Raw genomic sequence first — 16,475 nt, forward strand, 5'->3', positions numbered from 1 at the left:
AAGGAAGGAGTCTCACTTTGACTCACATCATGTGATGTTGGGATTTCATATTGCTTGCAAGGAAATACTCAGGATTGGACTCACACACTTTTGCATATCTTGCAATTCTTGATGATCCCCAAGACCGTATTAGATAATTCGAGAAAAATGCAATTCCCAGAATGGTAGTTTTGGAAGAAATTGTAGCCTTCCTCCATGAAAAAATAGGAGAAATATGTGAAAATAGACTAGATCGCCATTCATGAAGTATGTAATATCAACTACATTTCCAAATAATAAATCGAATATCATTGTCTAAACTACGTTATCATCAACAAAGTAATAATCAAAATCCATTTGAGTGAGATTCATCTCGTGAGACATAGTGGTGTCCAAAAACGCCTTCATAATAGCTCTCTAGAATGTCCATCGATATTGAGTCTCGCTTTGTTGTGAGCATTCGACAAAAATGCAATTCCCACCGAAAGTTTTGGAAGAAATTATAGCCTTTCTCCATGAAAAAACAAGTTAATATGTGAAAATAGACTAGATTGCCATTCATGAAGTATGAAATATCAACTACATTCTCAAATAATAAATAGAATATCAGTGTCTACACTACGTTATCATCAACAAAATAATAAACTTCAAAACCCATTTGAGTGAGATTCATCAGCTCGTGAGCCATAGTGGTGTTCAAAAACACCTTCATAATAGCTCTCTAAAATTTCCATTGATATTGAGACTTGCTTTGTTGTGAGCATTCGAGAAAAATGCAATTCCCAAACTCACAGTTTTGGAAGAAATTGTAGCCTTTCTCCATGAAAAAACATGAGAAATATGTGAAAATCGACTAGATTGCCATTCATGAAGTATGAAATATTAACTACATTCTCAAATAATAAATACAATAACAGTGTTTAAACAACGTTATCATCAACACAAACTAATAAACTTTGAAACCCATTTCAGTGAGATTCATCTCATGAGCCATAGTGGTGTTCAAAAACCCCTTCATAATAGCTCTCTAGAATTTCCATTGATATTGAGACTCGCTTTATTGTGAGCATTCTCTTTTGATTCTCCAAAACACCGTTTAAAATAACCATGAATATTGCAATGACAATGTACAGGCTCTTTAACTTGACCAATTGTTTTTAGAGGAGAATGAATGCAAGGCATATAGTTGATGTAAAATCAATGGGAAATGACAAGCATTTGATGTAAATTTAGGTGGTAATGACAATCATTTATTGTGCACTTTCAATGTTTAGATTGACTAGCATTATTGTAAAAGGATAACACATTGCGAAGTTAAAAGTTACACTTTAGGATGAAAACATAATAGCTTGTGGATGCATCATTGAAATCCTTGAAATAAAGCATGATTCCAAAGAAACTCTCAATTTATAGCCCCGACAAGGAGAATGGCACCAATGCCAGCTCTCCACAATCCATTGGAAAGAAAGGCAGGAGGGAGTACACTCCTTCAAAATCCATTATGAATGTAGTTATGAACATGTTGCATATTATTCACACACAATAATTATGCACCAATTTACACATCTAGCAAGAAAGTAGTAATTCCCATAAGTAATGATTGCATAAAGAAATACAATGTTGTTATTCAAAACTCATAGTCTGCAAATAGCTCCTCTCCTGCATGTATATTATCTATGGATTCAATACAAATGTGACCATATTTTGCAATATCTATGCTCATCATGGGGTCATACCAAGGTGGAAAGTTAGGGGAAAATACTTAGCAAACGTTTGGCTTTGCATTGGTATTTCTATTGATGCTAATAAACCCTGCCACATTGCCATATTGAACATCACCAACAATATGCACCATATCCTTCATAGGGACAGTAGGGTCCTCTTAGATGGAGTACTTCTTTAGCCTTGGATAAAGTCTACATAATTCCTTCTAGTCTCTGTAGGAGTACTTGTCACCTCCATAATGGAGAATAGTAGTCCCTCTCTTGATGAAGTCATGCACAAACAACCCCAAGCCAGCACCTGTAGTGGCTGACTCATGCACCTTGAAAGCCACATTTTTAATCCAGGACACTTTGTTGATAGGGATAGGTAATTTGGTGGTCCAAATGGATCTTGTTCTAGTATGTACCTACTCAAGCATGATTTGAATGTATATCTCTCTACATCACAAAAGACAATTCCAATTCTAAGCCACAACAGTTATATAGGATTGCGATAAAATCAACTCAAAATCAAAAAACACTTTGACATATGTACTTTCATGGAAAATACACATTCTGTAGTCGGTTTATGTAGGCCTTAGCAATGTGTTTCTTGATATAGCGACCTTTGTACCCTAGGTCTATAGCCAATTGAGAAACTTGCATAGCATTCATGCTAGAGAGTTGTGGAGCATTCCTTAAAATTCTTATTTGGGATGCATTGAGTTCAAGCACCTAGCCATCACCACCATGGGTTGCCCTAGGGTGTACACCCTTTGGTTTTGTATTACCACCTATAGCCCTCTCTCTTAGTTGATCTGCAAGAGGAATATTTATTATTTTATATTCCATACTTGACTATGCATGATTTTCCTCCCTCCATTCATCAATTACTTTCTGGACGAGGTTGAAATCCTTATGCCCCTCCATCACAAGTAATTGTCCATACCAATTTGTTTCGATCATGTTGTGCACATCTATCATTGAGTTGTAGTAGTAGGTAAGGCATCAAGTCTCCCAATAGAATATTATCATCCTTGTCTTGTACATCAAACGTTGAAGGAAATATGCAATTTGATGGAGCTAACGCAAGCCTTGTATGTGGAGTCATCAACAAATGATTGTCCTTCTAGGATCACATCCAAATGCCTTTAAGGATTTTGCTAAGGGTTTGAACATTGCCTCAACACCAACCTTGTCGGGCCTATTTATCCTTGTATTACTATAAGTGTACATCCTTGCTAAGACCCTATAACAAAGAAAGGGAGGCTCTCGTTTCCATAATTTTGCAGCTTTCCTACCATATCAAGTATGTTAAGCTCCATTGGGGTTGACCAAATACCTACATTAAATCTTTGTAGCATGAAGGAAGTGGTTTTGTCGGTGAGGCTCAAATGTGAGTGTAACTGCAGTCGAAATGTACATGTGATGTGACAAGCACGTAGAGCACAAAAAAACGAGCGGCTTTTCTTTTTGGAGTGCCCTCAAATTCTTATTGGATCAAGAGATACGACTTGATCTAGTTGGAGGGGCAAAAGGAGTGCAAATGGTGCTCGATGATGATGTGTCACTGTGGGTCACATGCAGTGATGATGTGGCACTGTGCCTAGCAAGAGGTGTGCTTGTGAAGCCCTGTGCTGAGGTGGCAGGAGTGGTCACATGACATGACTGTGGAGCACTGTGTGTGCCTGTAGATGTCAGTGCTGATTGGACAGCTAAGGTGGCACAAATGATGTCAACAGATGCCATGGCACTGATGACGTGTTAATGATGATGTGGCAATGATAACATGGCACTGATGACATGGTAGATGACATGGCTTAGGTGATGTGGTAGTGGTGATGTGGCCTGATGAGTTGGCAAGATGATATGGCAGATAAGGTCTACCATGTGGCACAAATGGGTAAGATTGCCACGTGGCACAAATTTGGCCACTGACCGAACCTAACCCAAGGATAAGGCCAACCCTATCTACCACGTGGCTTTTCCACATGTCAGAAGAGCTTGGCTATGGTTGCAGAAGTAGGCTCTGTGGAGAAGGGTGACAGAATCGATGGAACATAGAGCCTGGGCATCAATGATGACTATGTGTTGAAGGAGGCGACGATGTCGCTGGCTTTGGAGCATCAGGTGCCAAGAGAGCTAGAGCTTTGGAGCTTTGGAGATGGTTTGTGAATCAGCTCACCGTTCCACGTTCGATGTAGCTTCGACCACTTCGAGAGTGTCCAAGGAGCCACCGGTGTATAGAGTCATCGAAGGTATAGCCTTACCGTTTGGCTAGTTGATGGCATTGGCGCTGCTTGTGGCGTTGCTATTGGTTGGAGAGCCAAATCCTTCTTCCCTTGATGGACACTCAAGAGGTGGTCGGGTCGACAATGCATGCACATAGGAGTCGCCGTTGATAGTTCGGTCTATAGTACTCATTTGGAGAGTGTTGGCTATTGGAGTCACCACTGCTGCTGCTCGTTGGTCGATCGGTTGGAGCTCTATTGAGAGGCTATGAGTGGCTATGGAGAAGGAGCCGTAGGCTATCATAGGGCATAGATGTTGTTTCCTCTAACTTAGACGACATGTGCACAGTGGATCAAGAGCCCATTGACGATTGTTGCAGGGCTTTAAACGGGTTAGCATCCAGTTGATTGCGGGATGCTATGAGCATGCAGAGCGTTGGAGGTGTCTGTTTGTCAGCCTGCGTTGCTCATGGCCTACTTGTTGTGTGAGGAGTTGGAGCTGTCCGTCTACTGGAGAGGTCGCATTTGAGCTAGCTTGGCAGCTGACTAGTTGCTGCAGAGTGTTATTGAAGGAGCGTTGCAGGAGCGTTTTGAAAGTGGAGAGCTGCCTTAGCAGCTATCGAAGGTATGCAGCCCTGTCAAGGAGGAGCTCACACAAGATGGTGCAGGAGTTGATGGCAGCTCGAGGAAGCTCTGTGGCACAATTACAGTAGATATTGCTTCGGCAGTCCCTCAAAGATGCAGGTCTATCTCCCTTCTCTTTTGCTTGTAGTTTTGGATGGATGAGAACTCTTTACAAAGATGCTTTGCCTTGAAGCTCTTTGAGACTCTTTGGATGCTCGCAAGAGCCGAATTGAAAGGCTTCTCTCCCTCTCTCTTTCACTCAAGCAAGAAGAAGACATCCCTATCTTTCTCACAAATCTCAAATCTCTCTCTCACAATAATAATGTCTCACACAATGAATTGAAATCCTCACAAGGAAATCTCAAGAAATGAGTGGAAATCTCTTTCAATCAAATGGATAGAAATTTCTCTCAAATGGACAGATGAAGATCTCTCACCGGAAGTGGACTCTCATGGAGAACACTCAAGAGAACTCTCAATCTCACAATCTCTCTCACACTCTAAAGAATCATAATGCCTCAGTAGAAGGCAAGGGAGCTCTGATACCACAACAAAATATGAAGAGGGGAGAGGACAAGAGGAGATGAGGAGAGAGGGCATAGCTAGAGAGCACACCATAAATGACTAACTGTACACTAGATTTAGTTGAAAAAATAGAATATATACAAACCCATTTAGGGTTAGGGTTAGGGGATCTAACCCTTTCCTTTATAGCACTCTATAAGGTTAGTGCTATGCACATATGATCATGTGATGGTGCTATGCACACATGATCACATGATGTTGAGCATGAACTCTCAACACCAATCTTTGATACTAGTTGATGGAGAGGAGGTCTTATCAAAGAGCAACAAAGAAAGGGAGAACACTAAAAATTATGGGTGCTAACTCACCCAGATCAAGGTAAGCTCTTATTATGTATGTATGGTACAAAGGGGTATATACTAGGCCATTGGCCTTTATCCTAACATTATGCAACCAAATACTTATGGGATGGATGCACCACTTTGCATGCAAGTAAATACCACCTAGATTGAGGTGCATGCAAAGTATTGTGCCCATTGGATAGGCTGTGTATTGTCGATCAAGCATTAAACACCATTTTTGCCTCATTGTGATGCACATCCGTAAAAAAACATGCTCCTAGGTGCGTTATCCAAATAGGTACATCAGATGGGCATGCCACATTGCATGCAACTCAATACCACTTAGGTTGAGGTGTGTGCAGAGTATTGTGCCCATAGGATATGCTTTGCATGGTCGATCACGCATTATACACTATTTTTCCCCTAGTGTTATGCACAACTGTCAAAAAATGTGATCCCAGGTGTGTTATCTAAATAAGTACTTATGGGATGGGTACTCCACTTTTTATGCAACTCAATACCACCTAGGTTGAGATGTGTGCAAAGTATTGTGCCCATCTGATATGCTTTGCATGGTCGATCAAGCATTAAACACCGTTTTTACCTTAGTGTGAAGCACATCCGTCAAAAAACATGCTCCTAGGTGTGTTATCCAAACAAGTACATATCGAATGGGTGCACCACATTGCATGCAACTCAATATAAAATTATTTATACTATCATTTATAATTCTAAACCGTATAATCACAAATTTAAGATAGAGATTCTATTAGCTACATGCTATGACAAAATATGAAGAGGGGAGAGGAGAAGAGTGGAGATGAGGAGAGAGGGCATAGCTAGAGAGCACACCACAAATGACTAACTGTACCCTAGATTTAGTTGAAAAAATAGAATATATACAAACCCATTTAGGGTTAGGGTTAGGGGATCTAACCCTTTCCTTTATGAGTCCTTTATAGCACTCTATAAGGTTAGTGCTATGCACATATGATCACGTGATGGTGCTATGCACACATGATCACATCATGTTGAGCGTGAACTCTCAACACCTTCCCTCAAGATCAACATCATGAAGTAGGCCTTCCCTCAAAATGATGATTCTTGGGAATCAAAGAAGGATTGAGCATTACATTCCATCACACCACTTTAATGGGAATGTCCTTTCTCTGTGTCAAACCAAGAGCTAGTCAGTGTTTCTAGAATAGCTCTTTACCAAGTGGTTTGGTAAAGATGTTTGCAACATTCTCTTTGCTATCACAATGCTGCAGTGTGATGTCACCAAGTAACACTCTTTCTCTGATGAAGTGCTCTCTGACATCAATGTGCTTTGTCTTGGAGTGATATATTGGATTCTTGGCCAATGCTTGAGCCGATTGATTATCACAGTATATTGTTGTTGGCTTTGAATCATCAAAGCAATCTATTTTTGATAATAGTCTTCTGAGCCATATAGCCTCACATGCACCTGTAGTGAGTGCCCTATATTTTGCTTCAGTCGAAGACAAAGAAATAATTGGCTGTTTGTTTGACAACCATGATATAGCACCTTGACCAAGGAAAAGTGCATATCCCTCTATCGATCTCCTGGTCTCATAAGGCACATGTAGTCATCGGGATGCGAAATAGCTTGCTCCTTCCAAAATGCATATTTTTGTCTGGAATGTTGAATAAGGTCATGATGAGATTTTCGGTTTTTTTTGTATAATTCCCTTTGATTTGGACATGTTGCACTCTCAATCGCTCGCTTTAAATCATCACAGACATTGCACTTTGACATTTTTTGCCTCCTTGGGATTTTAACATATCCAAAGTTCTTCTTCCAAAGAGTATACAAAGTATGAGAAGAAGCTACGGCATCCCCTCTTTGCCTTTGCTTTTCTGCAATAAGGTCAAATACTTCGAGCTTTGTCAAGCCCATTGGAAGGTGCATTTCAGTGGTCGCATCACCGTTAGGGAGTTTGGTAGATATATGGGGTTGAGGTAAAGCATTTTCATGTATGAAGTCTTGCAAAATTGCTGCTGCCCTAACAGTTGAGATTCTTGATTTGGACCTTCCTCTATTACCGTGAATGCTAAATTTGTTGCCGCCCTTTGTCTACTGACTAAATCCCAATATGTACCATGGGATAATCTAGTAATATTGCGATATGCCTTATTGCAAATCCTTTTTCCATTTACGAGAGGTTTTACCTTTTGTCTTGAACTTAGCCTTTTATTGCCATTCTGAAGAAAGCAAGAGAGACTTGTGAGAAGGTATTCATTTCTTTCGCTTCCTCTTCTTTGCCACACATGTCCGCTACATTCCCTAATGTCTGCAAGATCAATGAAGCGCATACATCTTGGCTTGCAACATAGATATCCCAATGCATTTAACATGTTCTCCTCCTTCATTACTCTCTTCCTCTTTGGTTGCTTTTGTGGATCTGCCTGGACGTTTTCTCTTCATGCATATGTATGACCATTTTCGTTCCTCATGCACGTTGTTATCTGTATTTATGCACTTCTTCTCCTCACATTTGTTTGTAACCAAGCATCCATGATTGGTCGTTGCATCCTTGTCCATATCACAATCAAAGTTAAATATTGAATAATCCTCTGTTGATCTCATCCTCGTTTTTAACATACTCTTAGGACCATTCAATGAATTCAATATTCTACGAGAGTATTGAGAACCTTAAAACTCTTCCACTCCTGAGAGAACATCACTCATTGGGACATCTTGCATGGCTTTCACAAATCCACAAGCTTGATTGACACCAGGTTTGTTAATATGCATGAACTCATCCACACTTGACAAGACATCGCTATTGAAACCTTTGCCCTTCTCACTGTGCAAGAATTCATCCACCCCAGATAAGGCTTCGCTTCTAAAATCATTTTCTTTCTCGAAAGCAATGAACTCATCCACTCTAGATAAGATGTCACTTCTATAATTGAGTATATTGAAATCATCCACATTTGAAGTGATAAAGCCTGGCACATGGGCATGCTTTTTAGGTCCTTTGATATGTAGTATACCTTGTCTTTATCATTGAAAACCACGTGCCTCTTTCTCATGTTTAAAAATTGCATGCTCCATCTCATATTCTTGCCTACCTCATAGTAGGGATCACATAAGGATGTTATGTTATCAACCATGCCATCATCGGTGACTTTTACAATCCTCATCTGTGCAAATGACCATTGCTCCACTTGTTCAAATCCCAATACTTCACCTTCTGCTACAGTCTTATTTGCAAATGATCTCATTTGTAAAATGTCCCCTATAGTAAAATCCAAGGTGGTGCACTTTGTATTCTTGATAATGTCTGTTGCATAAGTCTCATCTTTGTCCCATGCTATAAATGATTTGTTGGATGTATTGTAGGGCATAACATCTCCAAGTGTTTCCATATCTCCACATTTATACTTTAGCTCAACATGTGCGCTAAGAATCTTTGATACAGTAACTGCCACCTTATCTTCGCCAAGTCTTCGAAAGTGGCAAACTGAATTGGGATCACTATCATGGATTGTAGCAAATGCAACTACTTCTCTTTTGCTACATAAAATCACATCCATCCCTGGAACAAAATCTATAGCCATCTCCTTTGTGAGAGTCCTTCACAAGCAAGCTGCAGTAGCAACAATTACATAAATATTAGTCTCTTTTTAATAATCTACTCATTTATTAAAAATTTTAATTAGTACTTAATTTATTGGTGGGAGAAGTTATCCAATCAAGTACTCATTAGATGGACATGCCAAGTTATCCTTTGCATGGTTGATCGAGCATTAAATACTATTTTTGCTGTAGTGACATGCACATCCGTAAAAAAACATGAGCCTACTAGGTATGTTATCCAATCAAACACTTATGGGATGGGTGTGCCACTTTGCATGTAAGTAAATTCCACCTATTTGAAGGTTTGTGCAAAGTATTGTGCCCATCGGATATGCTTTGCATTGTCGATCAAGCATAAAATACCGTTTTTGCCTTAGTTTCATGCACAACCATGAAAAAACACGGTCCTAAGTGTGTTAATCAAACAAGTACTTATCGGATGGGGGCTCTAGTTTGCATGCAAGTCCGTTTCAACTAGGTTGAGATGCGTGCAAAGTATTGTCACCATCGGATATGCTCTGCATGGTCGATTATGCATTATACAACGTTTTTCCCGTAGTGATATGCACATCCGCAAAAAAACATGCCCTTAGGTATGTTATCTAACCAAGTACTTATCGGATGCATGTGCTTCTTTGAGAACATTTCAATACCACCTAGGTTAAGGTGTAGGAAAAGTATTGTGCCCATCGGATATGCTTTGCATGGTCAATAGAGCATTAAATACCATTTTTACCTTAGTGTCATGCACATCCGTAAAAAAACACACTGCTAGGTGTGTTATCCGATCAAGTACTTATGCGATGGGAATGCCACTTTGGATGTAAGTCAATTCCACCTAGTTGAAGGTCTGTGCAAAGTATTGTGCCCATAGGATATGATTTGCATTGTCGATCAAGCATAAAACACCGTTTTTGCCTTTGTGTCATGCACAACCATATAAAAACACGGCCGTAGGTGTGTTATTCAAATAAGTACTTATCGGATGGGGGCTCCACTTTGCACGCAAGTTTATTTCAACTACGTTGAGGTGCGTGCAAAGTATTGTCACCATCGGATATGCTTTGCATGGTCGATCACGCATTATACACCATTTTTTCCCTAGTGATATGGACATCCACAAAAAAACACGCCATTAGGTGTGTTATCTGACCAAGTACCTATCGGATGGGTGTGCCTCATTGAGAACATTTCAATACCACCTAGGTTGAGGTGTACAAAAAGTTCTGTGCCCATCGGATATCCTTTGCATGGTCGATCGAGCATTAAATACTATTTTTGCTCTAGTCATGCACATCCGTAAAAAAAACACGCTGCTAGGTATGTTATCCGATCAAGCACTTATGGAATGGGCGTGCCACTTTGCATGTAAGTCAATTCCGCCTAGTTGAATGTGTGTGCAAAGTATTGTGCCCATCGGATATGCTTTGCATTGTCGATCAAGCATAAAACACCGTTTTTGCCTTAGTGTCATGCACAACCTTGAAAAAACACGGTCCTAGGTATGTTATTCAAACAAGTACTTATCAGATGGGGGCTCCACTTTGCACGCAAGTCCATTTCAACTACATTGAGATGTGTGCAAAGTATTGTCACCATCGGATATGATTTGCATGGTCGATCACGCATTATACACCGTTTTTTCCCTAGTGGTATGCACATCCACAAAAAAACATGCCCTTAGGTGTGTTATTAGACCAAGTACTTATCAGATGGGTGTGCCTCTTTGAGAACATAAAAATACCACCTAGGTTGTGGTGTAGGAAAAGTATTGTACCCATCGGATATCCTTTGCATGGTCGATTGAGCATTAAATACTATTTTTGCTCGTGTCATGCACATCTATAAAAAAAACACGCTGCTAGGTATGTTATCTGATCAAGCACTTATGGGATGGGCGTGCCACTTTGCATGTAAGTCAATTCCACCTAGTTTAACGTCTGTACAAAGTATTGTGCCCATCGGATATGCTTTACATTGTCGATCAAGCATAAAATACCGTTTTTGCCTTAGTCTCATGCACAACCATGAAAAAACACGGTCTTAAGTGTGTTAATCAAACAAGTACTTATCGGATGGGGGCTCTAGTTTGCATGCAAGTCTCTTTCAACTAGGTTGAGATACGTGCAAAGTATTGTCACCATCGGATATGCTCTGCATGGTCGATTACGCATTATACAATGTTTTTCCCGTAGTGATAATCACATCTGCAAAAAAACATGCCCTTAGGTATCTTATCTGACCAAGTACTTATCGGATGGGTGTGCCTCTTTGAGAACATTTCAATACCACCTAGGTTAAGGTGTAGGAAAATCATTGTGCCCATCGGATATGCTTTGCATGGTCGATCGAGCATTAAATACCATTTTTGCCTTAGTGTCATGCACATCCGGAAAAAAATACGCTGCTAGGTGTGTTATCCGATCAAGTACTTATGCGATGGGGATGCCACTTTGCATGTAGGTCAATTCCACCTAGTTGAAGGTGTGTGCAAAGCATTGTGCCCATCAGATATGCTTTGCATTGCCGATCAAGCATAAAACACCGTTTTTGCCTTTATGTCATGCACAACCATATAAAAACACGGTCCTAGGTGTGTTATTTAAACAAGTACTTATCGGATGGGGGCTCCACTTTTCACGCATGTCCTTTTAACCTACATTGAGGTGTGTGCAAAGAATTGTCACCATCGGATATGATTTGCATGGTCGATCACGCATTATACACCGTTTTTTCCCTAGTGGTATGCACATCCGCAAAAAAACACGCCCTTAGGTATGTTATCTGACCAAGTACTTATCGGATGGGTGTGCCTCTTTAAGAACATTTCAATACCACCTAGGTTGAGGTGTACGAAAAGTATTGTGCCCATTGGATATGATTTGCATGGTCCATCGAGCATTAAATACTATTTTTGCTCTAGTGTCATGCACATCCGTAAAAAAACACGTTGCTAGGTGTGTTATCCGATCAAGCACTTATGCGATGGGCGTGCCACTTCGCATGTAAGTCAATTCCACCTAGTTGAAGGTGTGTGCAAGTATTGTGCCCATCGGATATGCTTAGCATTGTCGATCAAGCATAAAACACCGTTTTTGCCTTAGTCTCATGCACAACCATATAAAAACACGGCCATAGCTGTGTTATTCAAATAAGTACTTATCGGATGGGGGCTCCACTTTGCACACAAGTCCTTTTCAACTATGTTGAGGAGCGTGCAAAGTATTGTCACCATCGGATATGCTTTGCATGGTCAATCATGCATTATACACCCTTTTTTCCCTAGTGATATGCACATCCGCAAAAAAACACACCCTTAGGTGTGTTATCTGACCAAGTACTTATCGGATGGGTGTGCCTCTTTGAGAACATTTCAATACCACCTATGTTGAGGCGTACAAAAAGTTTTGTGCCCATCGGATATCCTTTGCATGGTCGATCGAGCATTAAATACTATTTTTGCTCTAGTGTCATGCACATCCGGAAAAAAACATGCTGCTAGGTATGTTATCCAATAAAGCACTTATGGGATGGGTGTGCCACTTTGCATGTAAGTCAATTTCACCTAGTTGAAGGTGTGTGCAAAGTATTGTGCCCATCGGATATGCTTTGCATTGTCGATCAAGCATAAAACACCTTTTTTGCCTTTGTGTCATGCACAACCATGAAAGAACACGGTCCTAAGTGTGTTAATCAAACAAGTACTTATCGGATGGGGAATTCAGTTTGGACGCAAGTGTGTTTCAACTAGGTTGAGATGCGTGCAAAGTATTGTCACCATCGGATATGCTCTGCATGGTCGATTACGCATTATACAACGTTTTTCCCGTAGTGGTATGCACATCCGCAAAAAAACATGCCCTTAGGTATGTTATCTGACAAAGTACTTATCAGATGGGTGTGCCTCTTTGAGAACATTTAAATACCACCTATGTTAAGGTTTAGGAAAAGTATTGTACCCATCGGATATAATTTGCATGGTCGATTGAGCATTAAATACCATTTTTGCCTTAGTGTCATGCACATCCGTAAAAAAACACGCTGCTAGGTGTGTTATCCGATCAAGTACTTATGCGATGGGAATGCCACTTTGCATGTAAGTCAATTCCACCTAGTTGAAGGTGTGTGCAAAGTATTGTGCCCATCGGATATGCTTTGCATTGTCGATCAAGCATAAAACACCGTTTTTGCCTTTATGTCATGCACAACCATATAAAAACAGGGTCCTAGGTGTGTTATTCAAACTAGTACTTATTGGATGGGGGCTCCACTTTGCACACAAGTTTCTTTCAACTACATTGAGGTGCGTGCAAAGTATTGTGACCATCGTATGTGCTTTGCATGGTCGATCATGCATTATACACCAATTTTTCCCTAGTGATATGCACATCCGCAAAAAAACATGCCCTTAGGTGTGTTATCTGACCAAGTACTTATCGGATGGGTGTGCCTCTTTGAGAACATTTCAATACTACCTAGGTTGAGGTGTACGAAAAGTGTTGTGCCCATCGGATATCCTTTGCATGGTCGATCGAGCATTAAATACTATTTTTGCTCTAGTGTTATGCACATCCATAAAAAAACACGCTGCTAGGTATGTTATCCGATCAAGCACTTATGGGATGGGCGTGCCACTTTGCATGTAAGTCCATTCCACTAGTTGAAGGTGTGTGCAAAGTATTGTGCCCATCGGATATGCTTTGCATTGTCGATCAAGCATAAAACACCATTTTTGCCTTAGTGTCATGCACAACCATGAAAAAACACGATCCTAGGTGTGTTATTCAAACAAGTACTTATCAGATGGGGGCTCCAGTTTGCACACAAGTCTATTTCAACTAGGTTGAGATTCGTGCAAAGTATTGTCACCATCGGATATGCTTTGCATGGTCGATCATGCATTATACACCATTTTTTCCCTAGTGATATGCACATCCGCAAAAAAACACGCCATTAGGTGTATTATCTGACCAAGTACTTATCAGATGGGTGTGCCTCATTGAGAACACTTCAATACCACCTAGGTTGAGGTGTACAAAAAGTGTTGTGCCCATCGGATATCCTTTGCATGATCGATCGAGCATTAAATACTATTTTTGCTCTAGTGTCATGCACATCCGTAAAAAAACACGTTGCTAGGTATGTTATCCGATCAAGCACTTATGGGATGGGAGTGCCACTTTGCATGTAAGTCAATTCCACCTAGTTGAAGGTTGTGCAAAGTATTGTGCCCATTGGATATGCTTTGCATTGTTGATCAAGCCTAAAACACCGTTTTTGCCTTAGTGTCATGCACAACCATGAAAAAACACGGTCCTAAGTGTTTTATTCAAACAAGTACTTATCGGGTGGGAGCTCCACTTTGCACGCAAGTCCGTTTCGACTACGTTGACGTGCATGCAAAGTATTGTCACCATTGGATATGATTTGCATGGTCGATCATGCATTATACACCGTTTTTGGCTTTGGTGTCATGTACAACCGTCAAAAAACACGGCCGTACGTGTGATTCAAATAAGTACTTATCAGATGGGGGCTCCACTTTGCATGCAAGTTTGTTTCAACTATGTTGAGGTGCGTGCAAAGTATTGTCACCATCGGATATGCTTTGCATGGTCAATCATGCATTATACACCATTTTTTCCCTAGTGATATGGACATCCACAAAAAAACATGCCATTAGGTGTGTTATCTGACCAAGTACTTATCTGATGGGTGTGCCTCTTTGAGAAAATTTCAATACCACCTAGGTTGAGGTGTACGAAAAGTGTTGTGCCCATCGGATATCCTTTGCATGGTCGATCAAGCATTAAATACTATTTTTGCTCGTGTTATGCACATCCGTAAAAAAACACGCTGCTAGGTATATTATCCGATCAAGCACTTATGGGATGGGCGTGCCAATTTGCATGTAAGTTGATTCCACCTAGTTGAAGGTGTGTGCAAAGTATTGTGCCCATCGGATATGCTTTACATTGTCGATCAAGCATAAAACACCGTTTTTGCCTTAGTGTCATGCATAACCATGAAAAAACACGGTCCTAGGGGTGTTATTCAAACAAATACTTATCGGATGGGGGATCCACTTTGCACACAAGTCTGTTTCAACTACATTGAGGTGCGTGCAAAGTATTGTCACCATTGGATATGGTTTGCATGGTCGATCACACATTGTACACTATTTTTTCCCTAGTGATATGGACATCCGCAAAAAAACACGCCCTTAGGTGTGTTATCTAACCAAGTACTTATCGGATGGGTGTGCCTATTTGAGAACATTTCAATACCACCTAGGTTGAGGCATACAAAAATTTTTGTGCCCATCGAATATCCTTTGCATGGTCGATCGAGCATTAAATACTATTTTTGCTCTAGTGTCATGCACATCCGTAAAAAAACACGCTGCTAGGTATGTTATCCGATCAAGAACTTATGGGATGGGTGTGCCACTTTGCATTAAGTCGATTCCACCTAGTTGAAGGTGTGTGCAAAGTATTGTGCCCATCGGATATGCTTTGCATTGTCGATCAAGCATAAAACTCCATTTTTGCCTTAGTGTCATGCATAACCATGAAAAAACACGGTCCTAGGTGTGTTATTCAAACAAGTACTTATCGGATGGGGCTCCACTTTGCACACAAGTCCGTTTCAACTACATTGAGGTGCGTGCAAAGTATTGTCACCATCGGATATGCTTTGCATGATCGATCACGCATTGTACACCATTTTTTCCCTAGTGATATGGACATCTGTAAAAAAACACGCCCTTAGGTGTGTTATCTGACCAAGTACTTATCGGATGGGTGTGCCTCTTTGAAAACATTTCAATACCACATAGGTTGAGGCATACAAAAAGTGTTGTGCCCATCGGATATCCTTTGCATGGTCGATCAAGCATTAAATACTATTTTTGCTCTAGTGTCATGCACATCCGTAAAAAAACACGCTGCTAGGTACGTTATCCGATCAAGCACTTATGGGATGGGCATGCCACTTTGCATGTAAGTCAATTCCACCTAGTTGAAGGTGTGTGCAAAGTATTTGCCCATCAGATATGCTTTACATTGTCGAACAAGCATTAAACACTGTTTTGGCCTTAGTGTCATGTACAATTGTCAAAAAACACGGTCCTAGATGTGTTATTCGACTAAGTACTTATGGGATGGGCACATGTAAGTCAATAATACCTAGGTTGAGATGTGTGCAAAGTAGTGTGATGATCGCATATGCGTTTCATTGTCGATTAAGCATAAGTCAGCTTTTTTGCCTTAGTATCATGGATAACAACTAATAAAAAACATTGTCCTAGGTGTGATATTCTAAAAAGTACTTATTGAATGGGCGTTCCACTTTGCATGGAATACCATACCACCGCTTTTGAGGCACGTGGAAAGTATTGTGCACATCGGATATGCTTTACATGGTAGATTGAGTATTAAATACCGTTTTTGGCCTTGGTGTCATG

Source organism: Dipteris shenzhenensis, chromosome 2 (genome assembly GCF_047967505.1).
Source record: "Dipteris shenzhenensis isolate YYH24624 ecotype China chromosome 2, Dip_SZ_1.0, whole genome shotgun sequence".
Classification (NCBI taxonomy): domain Eukaryota; kingdom Viridiplantae; phylum Streptophyta; class Polypodiopsida; order Gleicheniales; family Dipteridaceae; genus Dipteris; species Dipteris shenzhenensis.